We start from the raw sequence: 12,637 nt of genomic DNA, 5'->3' as shown, positions 1-12,637 counted from the left end.
ATAAGTGAGTTGGTCCCAAATTAAAAATCATAAAGAAATTTTGAACTTTCCCCTCCGTGCAAATAAGTTGTTACAACTTATTATAACAAAACAGTAAGAATGAACATAATCTTATTATATATACTACTATATTCCATCAGAAAAGTAAATGAAAATAAGATTTTATTGTCTTTATATTTATTAGGGAAGCAGAAGGTGCCAAAGAAATTATAGCTTTTTATTATACATACAATTACAAATACTACTATATGTAATACAAAATTTGCCTAGAAAAAGAAAGAGTGTTATGATTTTTTCCGTCTCAATATTCTTTATGCTTTCCCAATTCTTATCAAATATTTCGTGGGATATTTGCTGGGATTTATTTCCTTGAATGTATGTTCCTTTTTTTCTTTTGAGCATATGATTTTCCTTTATATTGTGTTGTTGACTGCTCTTTTCTCCCACATCGGAATTTTAACAAAAGCTAAAGGAACGAGCTTCGTATAAGATGGGCCGGAAGAAACAGTTCAAAGCATACCTTTCTCGGCCTTTTTGGCTAAGATCAAGTGTAGTATCTGTTCTTATCAGTTTAATATCTGATATGTGGACTATCGCTTCACACGATATTAATTTAAATTTTTAAGGGGGAGAGTCTATTAAGGTAGCTTGCTATCTGGGCTCTCGCGCGTCGCTTAGGTATTGCACTATAGCATGGGCCTGGCGCACCCCACCAACCCCAATACAATGTTTATTTGGGCCTCGTGTCTTGTTCTAGTCTGGCTTACAATTTCATTGTTGATCTCTCTTAATTGTTAGTATGTCAAAATGATTAATTAATTTAGCTGGAATTTTTACTGTAAACAAAAATAATGAGTAGTAATTTATAGTTACTGATAAAAGCTTCGATAATCTTTCGTTAATAGGGATTTTCTTCTACTTTTGCACGTGCAATATGACAATGTGAACTCTGATGTGATATTGTCGAAATACTCTCTCATAAATATTTGTGTAGGGAATTTATTGTATTGTATTTGTAAACGGCCGGAAGGTTTGAACTCTGATGTGATATTATTTAGGAATGAACTAGAGGGGTGCTCCTATATATCAGCGTCTTTTAACATTGTTTAAAGGAAAAGATACAATATATTTTTGATGATATTTAGACTTTTATATTACACGCGTTTAAAAGTATATGTAAATATATTATTTGTTTTTTCTATCTTATGTTCAGGGAGGTTAGGTTGACGCCCTACTACACATGTTTCTTTAATATTAAAAACAAAGCAGTTCGATCACACAAATTAACTCATTAAATATTTCGAGCGGATAATGAAAGCCTATTCATATATATGTATTTGATAGCAATTAGCGTAGTATATTTATTTCTTGAGGGGGGTTCCCTTTACAGCTAATCAAATTAACAACCATTAGTATAGTGGTCAATTCATCATATTTTATTCCTGGAGGGCAAATGTCGCAAATTCAGAAGCAGAGGATGCTTGAAGAGTGAAATTCAACTTTCTATTTGGTTCCAAAAATAAATAAAAAAAACTTTCTATTTGTGGTTTACAGTCCTCTCTAATTAGGTTAGGTGTATGATGAAAATGGCCAAATGTGAAAATCTGAATAGCAATAAATAAATGTGCATTGATTAGTCTTGAGGAACTTGTCGCAAAACTGGTTATACTTTATTTAATTTTTACAAATTTCTTACAAATAAAGGAACAACATGATTTGTTTTATCAATTGAGGCAAAATAGCACAAGTGTCTGGCCTTAATATACTGAACCATAAATGTAAACCAATAACGGAAAATATTAGACAAAAGAGGATACAACATGATTTGTTTTATCAATTGAATCATGTCTACAAAAATATTGCTCTAGCTTTGAATAAGATAAAGCTATTATGTTCTGTTTCCCAAGAACTCAAAATGTATCTCTCCTCTCAACGGCCCTGCCTCAACTTCCGAGCACATTTGCACCCAATGTAAATTAAAATCCCCATTACACCCATTTATATGTACTGATTTTTCATTTCATTCACAAAGTTTTCTGAACTTGCATAAAATGTTGTCACAACACCAGCAGAATGACTTCCCACACTTCGCACCAATCACATCTATAGCTTTGCTTAGTGATATATCCACAATCTATATACTAAGAACGTGAATATTCAAATGTTAAGAAAAGAAAAAGAATGTAAGAAAAAAAAAGAATTTGGGTTTTAATCACCTAATACTTGGTCTAAGGTGAGATAGCAGATATATCCATCTTTAGCAGATATATCCATAGAAAGTCTCCAAATGATAATTTGACCAATGATAATACTGAAGACATAATTCATTTTTTTACAGACTTTCTTATATCACGAACAACCAAGTTAAAAAGCTATGTTCTTCACTAACAAAGAATCAAACTTTTAATTTCATTTAAAAGAACCAAGTAGTCTTCTGCAGAGGAAATCATTGAAATGACCAAAATCATAGTTCTTTCAGTTGTTGCTCCTTAGAGTTCTTAGTTGAGTACTTTTGCTACAAACATCACAAGTTCTCCATCAAATAGTGCATCTAAACCGTTAACATTAACAATTATTGAAACAGAAAGTGCCAAAATAAGTACAAATGACTTTAGAATTACTATGTTAAATTATTTGGCTAAGTTTCTGTAATTCTGCAAGTTCTTCAAGGAAAAGATGTATTTTATTAGTGCATCTGCTGAACTACAAGTAAATTGTCTAAAACATTCTGGCGAACTCTTTTTATTCTAAAACTTCATTGACAAAAACAAAAATCTTTTCAAAAGTAGAATTATCATTATGCGGTGAGGTTTCAAAGTGTAAAACTTCAGTGTTACATATATCAAACACAGCAGAAAACCAAAAGGAAAATATGGAGTCGAATTAGTATAAGTCAAAAAAATAGATATAACCTTTTGGCAATACTGGTAGAAATATTTCTAAATAAGCGCTACACAGGAAGTAAAAGAAGAAAACGTCGTTGGTAGCTTTGAGTAATTCCAAACATTGAATGTTTGGCATGTTTCCCATAAAACAAATTAAATTATATTATGAAAAATTACAGTAAGCAGATATGATTACTGCAAAAGGCCATCGAGAGCCGCAGAACACACAGATCAAATCTCAGAAGTAGAACCAGAAGATAGATTGAGAAAGAGGATGAAAGTGGGAATGACCTGGGAGAGAGTTTCTTGCATTGTAACACAAATAGCAATACTTTCAACACCTGTTTGAGTTACTCTCTAATATCGTAGTAGTAAAACTGATCAAATCAATAAAATATACTGGGATATTCAATAGAAAATTAAGAAATACAATAGAGATAGAAAAAGAAGTTACCATATTGGAACTCGGTTAGTTTCACGGTACTTCTAGTATGATGTCAACCAAAAACTTTTTTATATCAATGATCCCAATCCCAAAAAAGGCTTTTAACAATAGGCAGGAAAACCTTCTTTTATCCTTGAAGTTGATATTGATATAATTCTGAGTTTACATAGCGTCCTCTGTTTTTCTATTTGTTTTTACTGGGAAGAAGATTACCTTTGAGTTAACTTCTTTTTAGTACATAAAGAGATTAAGGTATGCTTTTATTTTAGTAAAAGACACAACATAAAAGCGGAAAAACTTTTAAACCCATGTAATTACCTTGACAGAGTACAAGTGCAGCTGGCGGAAGACGACGTTACCAATGTTGCAAAAAGATGACCAAATGAGTCCACCTAAACCTTGGCCTTCATTTGAATAGGGTAAAAATTCAAAATATATGTAGATCAAACCAATAAATAAGATTATAATCACAACTAACAAACCTTGATTGTAAGAGAATTTAAGAAAATAATTTAGTTTCTCAGCAAACCTGAGATAAACACAATCCACTGGACATAGCCTCTACCCATCGTAAGTTATCATCAGACGCGTTGAAATTCTTTGGCCTTTAGCTCGTCTCTGAAAATTTAGCTTCGACAAACACGCAAAGATTATACAAATTACAAAATAGGGTAGCTAAATCCAAAGGAAAAGTGACCAAAAAATGCAAAGCAAAAGGATAAACTTAAAGCTGAAGCGGCGATTATTAGTAGAGGTAGCTGCCAATTACCGTGAATTTTTTTTTGAAACACCAATGTCCTCGGCAAGCAGAGATGTCGAGAAAGAGCCGCCTGTCTCACATGTTAACTTGCACTTCTAATATAGTTTAATGGGTAGTTGCCTGTCTATAGCCCGGGCACAATGACGTAGTTTGTACAACATAATCTTTAGGGGATTTATTGATGCTCAATAATAAAACTTCAGCCAAGCAAAAACTCTTATATTGCCAATATTTTAGCAGTAATGAATTGTGTTTAAACTCTGTTGCAAACAGCTATACTTCAACATTCGACAGGTTTAGATAAAACAAAAATCAACATGAACCCAACCCTACTACTCATAATATCCATTAAAAAAATGAAATATTGATTAACAGACCAAAATCAACAGACGCTAAAACAATTTTCAAACCAAAATAATCATAAAGACTGCAAATGAAGCGCCGAAGAAGGTCTTACAGTGAAAAGGAGTTAACTTTGAGCCCTTAGCTACATGAATGACGACCCTCTTTCTGGACTATTGAGGATGAAGAAGATAAAACTCCAAATTTTATCAATTTCTGAAATTCACAAACCCTAGCACGATCTACCAATTTTCCCCAAAAAGAATCCTAATTTTACAATATCCCTTCCCATGAATTCTCCATCACTATTAGATATTGAGTTAAAATTTGGGATTTCCTCTGTTATCAGTAAAATTCTTAACTTTCTATCTACAAATTTATGAATTAGTGCAAAATCGTGTTACACTTATTAATTGACCTGAAATTCCTTGCTTTCGGCGTTCAGTGCTCTGCTGGGTTTCATTGATTTCACTACTTTCTACGAAGAAAAGCCGTTGCTACACAAAACTATGAGAAGGAAGAACATTTATCTTACCAGAGGGTGTATAATTTTTTACGTAGATTATCATTTATCACCAAAGTTAACTTCCAGTTGTCAAAAGTTAAAGTCCAGGTTGTGCTGTTAATGTTAATACAGTGAGTGAGACTCATGAGATGCGAAACATGTAAATTTTAGAGTTGTAAAGTGGGCTTTGAACATGGTTGCTTTATTTACTAAAATATAGGTATTCACCTCAAAATACAATTCCATTTATAATACTCCCCCTTGAATGTATATTCAATAGATAATATGCCTCTTTAAAACCTTAACTAAAATAAAACCAATGAAAAAATATTCTAGTGAAGGAAAAAGAGTACACATGTTTAGAAATACGCCTTTTGGTTGCCTCGTTAAAAACCTTGCAAGAAAAATTCAGTGGGACAAAACCTTGTAAGGAAAAAGAGTACAACGCGTATTAACTCCCCATGATAAGAGCATCAATTTACATCTTTGAGCCTTCGCATCCCAATCTTGTACACTACCTTCTTGAAGGTTGACATCGGTAGAGATTTGGTGAACAACTCAACCATATTAATTCCAATGAATATGCTGCACCTTGAAATAATTATTCTTGATAGATATATAATGTCTTCATATAATATCGTGAAATGATCTTTTCAATATCTCCATAGAGATAAAAATTCTCACTATCACATTATCATGCTTATATTTATAGCAAGATATAAATGTGCACAAATTGCACTTAGGATGTAGTACTTCATGACCTAGAATTCTATATGCTTTAAGCAATTTAAATCCTTCAGGGATTGTCATATAAGTTAAGTCATATAAGCCATATGAATAGACTTTAGATGCATATCGAGTTTTTATGTCATGCTAGACATATAAGATATATAAAGATAATTGCACACACCATTAACTTTATACTTTCAAGTGTTTGAACTGCAGGTCCAAAATTACATGTCTTTCATATGAAACCAATTTTATTCGAATTCTGTCTCTTCTGTTTGGCCAATATTTTTGTGTCTATATTTGACAAACTTAAGATCCTCATCTATACTTAGCGTTATCATAGATGTCGTTGACGAATATTTTATATCGGTTCCAACATTATTTTTTCATAAATATATAACATAGAGATCTCTCCATTCATATTTTCAGGTACCTGAACTTCTTTTGAGATTTTATAAAGTATTATGTCATGTGATCCTCTAGATCACTTGCCTCCTTATTATGATTATTTTGATCATTTGCTCATCTTCTTTACCAAGAACTTTATTTGAAACTGATTTGTCTATACACTTTAAGCGTACCATAAACTTTGTCCTTCTAGAACTTATTATAATATGAGCATCTCCAGTAAGAATATAGTTATTTTCTTTGGGTCAGCAAATGCGTCTGGCATGCTTTGCAATATATTACAGATGAATTGTCTTTTTATGAAATTCAAATTCATATTATCTTATTCGAGGATATTGATGTACAAATGATAATTCATTCTACGTAACTTTTTCTCAATTGTTCATCCTGTCTCCTCCTTATGTTAGAAAAACTAATTTACTTTCTCAACTTTGAAAATCCATCTTTGTATGTTATAGTGTTAATCAAACTATACACCGCACATCAATAATAATAATAAGATCAAAATTATTTGGTTCCTGACCATGAACCACTTGTAAGGGGAGAATGTAATATACTTTCGTATATAAACAATATCAAACTGATATAGATAACTTTGTTCTCATAAGCAATAGTTTAACTATTAAGTGGAGGCACTCAATAAATCATTTTGCTAAACCAACTGTGATGTAAACCAACTTATCAAGATGAACTATCTTAAATAGAAAATATGAAAATTATGCTCGAAATTAAATTATTGAGCAAGTTACCTCGCAAACACCATGCTGCAGGTTAATAATAATCGCACATGCAACCATCTCATAGATGCATCTTATGTGGTATTGTAACGACCCGACTTGTCATTTTAAAAATTTACGCCCCGTTCAGTGACTTAAGGTCTAGAGCAGCCTCGCAATATGTATTATGACCTGCGTATGTGGTCGAGTTTGATTTACGGATGATTCAGAGTGATTTGGGACACTTAGTTCCTAAAAAGGGAGCTTAAGTCTTATGATTTTAACCGTAGTCGGAACTGTATAAAGATAACTCCGAAATGGAGTTCCATCGGTTCCGTTAGCTCCGTATGATAATTTTGGGCTTAGGAACGTGTCCAGAAAATTATTTGGAGGTCTGTAGTGGAATTAAGCTTGAAATGGCGAAACTCAAAATTTTGAAAAGTTTGACCGGGGATGAACTTTTTAATATCGGAGTCGGAATGCGATTCCGAGAGTTGGAACAGCTCCGTTATGTCATTTGAGACGTGCCTGCAAAATTTGACATCATTCCGGGTTGCTTTGATAGGTTTCGGCACGAGTTTTAGAAGTTGGAGGTTTTGGAAGGTCATAAGTTTGATTCGTGGTGCGATTTATATTTTCGGCGTTATTTGATGTGATTTGAGACCTCGAGCAAGTCCGTGTTAGGTTGTGAAACTTGTTGGTATGTTTAGACAGGGGCCCGGGGGCCTCGGGTGTATTTCAGATGGGCTACAGACAATTTCCTTCTATTTTTGAACTATTTTTTCTATTTTCTGGTGTTCTTCTTCGCGTTCGCGAAGATCACCACGCGTTCGCGAAGTGTTACTGCTGACCACCTTATACTTCTTCTTCGCGTTCGCGTTCAGCCCATCGCGTTCGTGAAGGTTTGTTTTTTCCTCCACCGCGTTAGCGATTAGACACTCGCGTTCACGAAGCTCTTCATGGTAGCCTCATGTTTCTTCTTCGCGTTCGCGAAGGTTTCCTGTTCTTATTCTTCGCGTTCGCGGCCCTTTGCTCGCGTTCGCGTAAGTCAGTCGTGGGCCATTAGATTTTTCCTCTCCGTGTTCGCGAACAACCCATCGTGTTTGCGAAGCACAACTGGGAAGTTCATTTTTCTTCTTCACGAACGCAATCCTTTCTGTGCATTCGCGATGCACAATCACCTAGGCAGAATATAAGATTTCCAAATCGAGGGTTAGGCCATTTTTATCACATTTTTGACTTATAGAGCTCGGATTTGAACGATTCCTTGTGGGTTTTTCAAGTAAATCAATTGGGTAAGTGTTCTTCACCTAGAATATATTTATTCCCATGATTCTATCTTTATGTTTATCATTTAAATTGTGTTTTGAGTTGCGAAAAATGTTGGTTTTTGAAGAAAACTTTTCAAAGTGAAAAATCACGATTTGAGGGACGAAATGGTATCGGAATTTGATGAAATTAGTATGGTTGAACTCGTATCGGAATGGATGTTCGAATTTCATGAAAAATATGTCGGGTTCTGAGAGGCGAACCCCGCGTTGACTATTGTTGACTTTTTGGAATAAATTTTTAAGTCGACGTGTTATTATCCGGAATTATTTTTGATGAATTTTAATGAAATTATACAATTGAATTGGATAGATTTGAGCTGTCCGGAGGTCAAATTCAAGCAAGAAAGCGATTTTGGAATATCGGCATAACTTCAATAAAGTAAGTGTCTTGCTTAATCTCGAGTAGGGAAATTTTTCCTTAGGCATTGAGTCTTATGTGCAAATTGTGTAATTGAAAACCATGTACGCGAGGTGACGAGTACGTACTTGGTTTATATGTGCAATTTTTTTTTGAGTTAAAATCTTGAGCATATTGTGTAGTAAATTAGATAATTGTTGGCATATATTTAATCATCTACTTGTCGTGCCTAAATCCTTGTTATTGACTCTGTTGTTATATGACAATTTGATGTGATTTTGATTATTTATGAAATTTCGTGAATTTACTGGTTTGATAATTATTGGAATTAAATTTCATTTTGGATTTTTCCCTTTGCAAAATAATTAATTAAATGAGCTTAAGAAGAGGTGTTGATATAATTATTGAAAATTTAATTTTTATGAAGACTTTGCTTTATGTTGAGTAATTTCTATCTCTGTTGATTGTTTTTGGGTGTTGTAAGCATTGTGTGGAGCTTTTGGCTATTTGTTGTGAAATTAATTGACTTGATTGTAGCTTTGGAATTTGGTTGTGGCCATTGGACAAATTGTGATATGAATTAATTTTTGTTATGTTGCTGTAATAATTTTCCGTGTAAATTGTTGTGTTGTGTGAGTTGTTATTTTGGGAAGATAAGGGTGGTACTTCACCGTTGATCTTATGTGGTTATAAGGGTGGCATTTCATTGTTGTTGTGTTTGTTAGAATATTATCTGGGCGGAGCGATAAGGGTGGCAATAGGAGCGATAAGGGTGGCATTTCACTGTTGTTGTGTTGTTGGAATATTGTCTGGGCGGAGCGATAAGGGTGGCAATAGGAGCGATAAGGGTGGCAATAGGAGCGATAAGGGTGGCTATTGTCAGGGACGATATGTGATGATGTGGGGTTGTGGTGTTGATGATTTTCATGTGATGTTGTGATTTTTTTGTGTTTATTTTTATACCTTGTGCAATTTGTCTTGTTGTTGGTAAATTGATAACAATCTGATTTATGTTGAAATTGAGAGCATGTGGCTATGGCCAGGCGGATTATAAAATGAAATATGGGCACGAGGTGCCGTGAGTAAATAATAAAGATATTTGGTACGTGAATTGTCCGTGCGGTTGTGATATGAAACGAGGGCACGAGGTGCCGGGGAAATATGATGATTTAATTATGGGCACGAGGTACCGTGGAAACATGAAAAATGGGCTGACACTTGTGTTTATGAAAAATATAAAAATGGACTGAGACCCGTATTTTTATGATTATGAAATGAGGTGTCACATGGTGACTTTTTAATTAAAAGAATTATATTCAAAATATTTATTTGGAAGGATTTTTACTTAGAAAGTATTATATGAAAGAATTGTATTTGAAAGATATTTATTTGAGGGAATTATATTTGAAAAGATTTATTGAAAGAATTATATTTGAAAAATAATTATTTGAGAAAATAATATTTGAAAGAGAATTATTTGGAAGAATTATATGTGAAAGACATTTATTTGAAGGACTTGATTTAATTGGGTGTAATTGTACTTATTAATTATTGCGCGATATTAATGGTATGCTTGTTGTCTGTTGTGCATATCACTAGTTGTTTTATGTTGCCCTTGTTATTTGTTTCTTATTATTTTGTATATTATATTGCACAGGTTATTAGACTAGTGAGTGTCTTGACTGTACCTCGTCTCTACTCCATTGAGGTTAGTCTTGGTACTTACTGGATACCGATCGTGGCGTACTCATACTACACTTCTGCACATTTTTATGCAGAGCCAGATATTAAAGATAACGGACTTGAGCGGAGTTAAAATGAGATCGTAAGGATTCAAGGTAGAGCTGCTTGGTCGTCGTAGTCCGTAGGAGTCTTTTTATTTCATTGTACTGTTATCTTGTAATCAAACAGTATTGTATATTCGGTCCTCGTGCTCATTCTATGTATCCAGTTAGAGTTCGTGACTCAGTACTACTAGTCTTGGGAGTTTACTGTTAGTTTTGGTTACTTATTGGCCAAATACCTATACGACCCCTTAAACTTGGCTCTAGTTTCCATTTTAATACCTCAATTTAAGCCAATACCTATTGAATACTCCAATTCCAATAATAGTATGTCTATTAAACACAACCCCTGATGTGGCAAAACCCGTGTTCTTCACCTCTCACACGCACGCGTAAATTGGTCTCAAATTAAATTTTTTATGTTTTTCCAACAACAAAAAAATCACATCTTCTCTTTCTCTCTCTCTTTCCTTATCTCGCCGCCACCAACCCAGCTTTCTCTTTCCCCCTGCTCCTCATCTCTGCGCCACAACTCAGTCTTCTTCTTCACCCTGTTCTCTTCCTACCATCATTGCTACCATCCTTACTCATTAAATTATCCACTAATCAACTATAATTTTTTAATCGAACAAAAAAATGATAAATATACTAGAAAAAAACTGCCCAGGGATTACATGAACATAACATCGGTAGCCAAATTAGTGTTCGCCAGTAATAAAAATTCCGGCGAGTTCTAAAAATTTAACTGCCATTTTCTTTAATTTTCACAATTATCATTTCTTCATTTTCATAATCCTTGTGGCCTTGTCCGTAAGATCTGGCGTAGAACTTCTTTATTGAAGATAATAGCATTTCTTCTTACCAATTTTCATTTTATTCCTCATTTTTCTATTTATCCGTTTATGGTTAGATTGAAAAATAGTTATTTATTGTACTAGTAGAAGGATCCGATAGTTGTGTGTGTCAGGGGAAGGGAAGATTAAGGCGCGTCTGGTAAGAGGAAGAAGTTACATATCCAGCTTTCTTGGAAGATGATGTTGGTAGAGTATTGAAGGTTATGGCTGGAGACTTACGGGTCTGTAATGGGTTTGTGGAAGATATTTTATTTTTTTGTTTTTTTCTTTTTGTTTTGTTTTGGTTTTTTATTTTCTCTAAGGTCTTTTTTAAATTCAAAAGCCATGTGGCATTTTGTGCTTCGTGCGTTTTGCCATATCATTGTGCGTCCAGTTCACGCGGCTGGACTTACTTAAGCATATTATATGAGGTGTTTAATAGACACACTATTATGGGAGTTGGAGTGTTCCATAGGTATTGACTTAAATTGAGGTGTTAAAATAAAAACTGGAGCCAAGTTTAATGGGTCGTATAGGTATTTGGCCTTACTTATTTAATTAAAAAAAATGGCTTCAAAATGTAATTGAAACCGGCTTACCTAGTCTTAGAGACTAGGTGCCATCACGACGCCTGTGGTAGGATTTTGGGTCGTGACAGGTATACATGGCAGGTGAATGGGCACATATTCACCTTTGATATTTTCAGCATTCATGGGATTCAATCCCAATTTTAGTTGGTCTATTAATTAATGAGAACAAGCAACATAAGAGAATTTGTAAAGAACTTTTTAGTTCTTTAATATTAACCATGTGAATTCTCTTTTATATTTGCATATCATACCTAAATTTATACCATGACGTGTGCAATCATCCATAAACTGCAAGTTTATTATGATATAGGTTCTTATATCAATAAACTTCTACTTTATTATTGCATACTCTAATATGTGGTAGTACAAACTAGATAATAAAGCGGATAACTTTTCACATACATATTACCTCGCTACAAGTTGTAGTAATAGAAGATATTAAATCTTTCCTTTATTTATAGTCTTAATATAACCAACCGCTTTCGCTAATACTTTAGAAACTAAATAAGTTTCTTTGAGACTTACTATGACACAATACCTTATTGATAATCAATTTTATTTCTCCAAAATAGTATAATTGACTCTTCTAGAACTTTCAATTAATTTTGTACTACTACATATTCATCAACATCCATATGGTGAATATCTATTTCAAGGATAAAATTATACCAATATGGTCATGGTCAAAATTATTATAGGCAAGATATATTGCTTCTATTACTTTTGCCATGTAATAATCACACCGCCATAATATTTTGGCATAATCACAATAGGTACGTGATCAATGACCACTCATGCCATAATAATGAAATTATTTTCTTATTTCATCTCAAGCCTCTTTCTAGTGGTTAGTGTGGTATATTCACTACCACTAGCACATTCATATTCTTCCAAAAATGAATATATATATTCATAAATCACATGTTGTCACATTCACATCACAATGAGTGA

At 33.6% G+C, this 12,637-nt stretch overlaps 1 long non-coding RNA gene and 1 other non-coding gene across 4 annotated transcripts; one reads left to right on the top strand and one right to left on the bottom strand.

The window, feature by feature from the left end:
• The first annotated feature begins 516 nt into the window (after nt 1-516).
• Nucleotides 517-713, top strand: LOC142178846 (U2 spliceosomal RNA). The gene has a single exon (XR_012707063.1). It is a non-coding gene; the product is annotated as a U2 spliceosomal RNA (small nuclear RNA).
• Nucleotides 714-1,783: 1,070 nt separating this feature from the next.
• Nucleotides 1,784-5,124, bottom strand: LOC107777735 (uncharacterized). 3 transcript variants are annotated; one of them, XR_012707060.1, is made up of 3 exons: nt 4,100-5,118; nt 3,860-3,960; nt 1,784-3,734 (listed from the first exon to the last, which is right to left on the bottom strand). It is a non-coding gene; the product is annotated as an uncharacterized LOC107777735 (long non-coding RNA). The 3 variants fall into 3 exon arrangements; XR_012707059.1 differs by having other exon boundaries at nt 3,860-3,948; nt 4,100-5,116; XR_001646255.2 differs by having other exon boundaries at nt 3,860-5,124.
• Nucleotides 5,125-12,637: the final 7,513 nt, after the last annotated feature.

The sequence above is a fragment of the Nicotiana tabacum genome, unplaced genomic scaffold (genome assembly GCF_000715075.1).
Source record: "Nicotiana tabacum cultivar K326 unplaced genomic scaffold, ASM71507v2 Un00002, whole genome shotgun sequence".
NCBI lineage: Eukaryota > Viridiplantae > Streptophyta > Magnoliopsida > Solanales > Solanaceae > Nicotiana > Nicotiana tabacum.
Note: the sequence above shows the minus strand (reverse complement) of the source record. Positions and strands in the feature narration are given on the sequence as shown.